This window comes from Callorhinchus milii, unplaced genomic scaffold (genome assembly GCF_018977255.1).
Source record: "Callorhinchus milii isolate IMCB2004 unplaced genomic scaffold, IMCB_Cmil_1.0 Scaffold1442, whole genome shotgun sequence".
NCBI classification, from domain to species: domain Eukaryota; kingdom Metazoa; phylum Chordata; class Chondrichthyes; order Chimaeriformes; family Callorhinchidae; genus Callorhinchus; species Callorhinchus milii.
The window spans coordinates 9,896-13,324 of NW_024706183.1; the positions used below are offsets into that span (position 1 = coordinate 9,896).

A 3,429-nucleotide genomic window follows, 5' to 3' on the forward strand; every position below is an offset into this window, starting at 1 on the left:
AAAGGAAGTAAAGGAGATGGCGAGGTGTAGGGACTGTGGGATGGAGTTCCAGAGGATGGTAGAAGAGAAGCTTATGGACCTCACACCAATGCTGCGGCTGTCGCGCCGGGGGACGTGAAGTTCGCCAGAGTCAACCGAGCAGAGGGAGTGGTTCGAGGTCACAGAGGTTTTGAAGTTGAGCTCCAGACTTTTCAACTGTGGAACGGAAATAATGGGGAGTCGGTGGAGCGGAGATTTGTTCGATGAAAAAAATGGGCTTTAGATTTTTGGATGATGTGCAGCCTCTGGGTGGGTGAGAGCGTCAAGCTTTGCGTTTGCATATTCAAAACCAGTATGAGATGTACGCGAGGATGTGGATCTCGGTGGCCTGCGGTAAGAGACGGCGGTGGGCAAATGCGGATCGAGTCGTGACACAGATGTGCGGGATACAGTACGTTGCGGATCGAGGACCATAGGGGTAGATGGAGCCCGGGCGCAGATGGAAAGAACGTCGTTAGTGGCTTTGCCGAAGGCGGCTGAGGTGCTGTGGGGGTGCAGGAAACCCCAATTGGTAGAGTTCATGGTGGGAATGGCGGGAGCGGAAAGCGCGAAGCTGGAACATGGCGTCTCGGTCCACGTCCTTGGAGAGGAATGCGAATTCGGCGAACGGGCGGCAGCTGGAGTGTGGTGAAGGGTCAGAGAAGGTGTTTTGAGAATGGGCAGCTGATGATGGCAGCTGGAAACAGTGGGGTGGGTATCGGTGGTGGGAACACTACCAGTGAACAAGGAGAAGTTGGTAATGTCGGTTGAAACAGGAGCCAGGAGTCATTTCGGTGAATGTGATATAAATCGATTTGAGGCGTCTAGAAGACGTAGTAAGGCAGTGTATCACACCCAGTGATTATTATTATTATTATTTGATGGCGAGTGTGAAAATCTTACCACTGACTGATAGGTGTAGAAGCCTTATCTTCTGATTTTGTTTTGTTCAAACTCTTTCATTCTAAAACACGGAAAACGGAGCTCTTCCTCTTCAGCGCAGACTCGGACAGACCACAAGAATGATTTTCTTAAATACCTAACAGCGGCCTCTCATTTGGGAGGACTTCTCAAAAATCTTTACATCACACTATTGAACGATGTCAATCGGCACAATAGTTTAATACGTGAGCTGCTGCTGCATTTAATCTCAGATGCTGTCATGGTCTACAAACAAGCACAGTTGCAACGTTTGCTGACAATTGGAAAGCTCTTCCGTTACATAAGAGAATGGGTTGTCTTTCTTCAAAACGACCAAATTGTATTATAGTACTTCCTCGAGAATTGCCGAGGTTGTGTGTTTGACACTCACTGACAGCATTAACTTGTTGTTGTTTTGTCAAATGAGTTGCCTCTGGGGACAGCACAGTGGTCGTGGCGTAGTTCTTTCGTGGTTGTGATCCATCGTCATTCAGTTTCGATGCTCTACAAAACATGAATTTGATTTATTTTCCGTTTAAGTGAAAACAAAGCACCGCAAAGTGATACTGAACGTTAAGGAAGGAGCGAGTCCCATCTTTTGAATTCCGACTCGACGTGACATTGCTTTTTACTGAGGTGCACCGACATTCAAACTCCACATAAAAAATCGAACTCGCTCACAAACTTAGCAAATCTTTGGCAATACGGCAAGAAAGGTGTGTTACAGAATTTTATGTTGGTTCATTCTCTGCCGCTTGTCGGCTACCAGACACATTCAGTCAGTGAATAAAGAGCATCGCTTGATCTTTTTGTATGTGATTCGATTTGAATATCATCATTAATTTTGATAAATGTGCAGGAAATGAACAAACACAACTTCATTGCGGTATTGCCAATTGTAGCCATTGAAATTTCAGCTACATGACATATATGTGGCTCGTTGGCCTCGGGGTATGATTGTCGCTTTGGGAGTTCACAATTGTAGGAAACTGCGAGAGGTCCCGGGTTCAACTCCCGGAGGAGCCCACATGTTTTTAGGAAACTCGTCTAAGTTTCTCATTCCGACTGATTTTGGCAAAAGTATTATGCTAAGATCAGTAGCGATAATGGCCAATTCATTTGGGAATTAAGTAAGACATATAGAGCCAGCGCTGCAGTGTTACCATACAAAATACTCCAACATTTCTTGTTTGCAGCAATATCCGTCTTTCCAGTAGTTTCGAGCTCGCACTGTGCTCTATTGGGGCCTTCGATTTGATGATATCAACGATTTAGAAAAACGTGCAGGAAATTAACCACGTCCGTTATTTTTCTATTGCCATTGTGTTCCTTTAAGTGAGCAGCAACGTGTTGATAGTGTGGCCCTTCGCTCTTGGATTATGATTCCCGTTATTCTGGATATTGGCAGTTGAGCAACAAATGAGAGAGTTCCCGGATTCAAATCCCAGACGAACCCGAATATTTGTCGATTTTTTTCAAGGTTATCAATAGCACTGCTGTTTTCGATGTAATAAATTTTCAGTCCGTCACGAATGTAGGAAATGGCTATTTGCACGAGAGAGCGTATGCGATTTCAAGAAAGTAGTACCAGAGTGGCAGCACCGATATTCAAGCGGCGACCTTCTGAGTCAAAGCTGCTAAATCATGCAATCGGACCACAAATAAACAAACAAACAAATAAACAAATAAACAAACAAACAAACAAATAAACACACAAATAAACAAACAAACAAATAAATGAATAAATAATAGATAAATAGATAAATAGTGTTTCCGCCAGGTTTCGAACCTGGGACCTTTCGCGTGTGAGGCGAATGTGATAACCACTACACTACGGAAACCTGTCTACACATTCCTGCTAAATCCATTCTTAAATGCATGCTTTGTTTATAAATTAAAACCAGAATTAAACCTGTGTGCCCTCTATGCTTTTTACGAGCTGTTTGAAAAAGTTGTCAAGAAGTCCCACTGCTCGGCATTTATCCACGCAATTTTGCTTCTTTTCAACGACGAGCTGACTGACATTTGGAAGCGAGATTTAAATCTGCTTCCACCACAATTCAGGCAAAGGATTGGAGACCCTAAAAATTCTCCTCGTCTTCCCCTCTATTCCTTTTACCAAATACCTTAAATCGGTGTCCTATGGTTACCGGCCCACGTTCAAAGGAAACATTTTCTCCTTGTCATGGTCATCGGGGTGGGTGGAGGTTGCCAAGTCGAACAATGTTAACACGATTGACAAAAAACATCAGTAACAACAAAAATAACAAAAGAGGTAACAACGATTGTAACGGCAAAATATAACGATGCTAAGTATTATAATATAATACTTGCATTTGGTACAGACATTTCACGTCGGGATGATAATGAGGCTGAGGAGGAAATGTGATCGGCCAAAATGGATCATGTTGGGGAACTATCGAACTTTGCTTCAGCCTCTGTGAGTTGCTGCCGAGTGACCGTGTCCTCGCTTTTCACTCAGTCCTTCGT

The 3,429-nt window shown here is 43.9% G+C and overlaps 1 non-coding gene across 1 annotated transcript; it reads right to left on the reverse strand.

Annotated features, from left to right (window-relative positions):
• Positions 1-2,707: 2,707 nt before the first annotated feature.
• On the reverse strand, positions 2,708-2,780 carry trnav-cac. Its single transcript has one exon. It is a non-coding gene; the product is annotated as a tRNA-Val (tRNA).
• Positions 2,781-3,429: the final 649 nt, after the last annotated feature.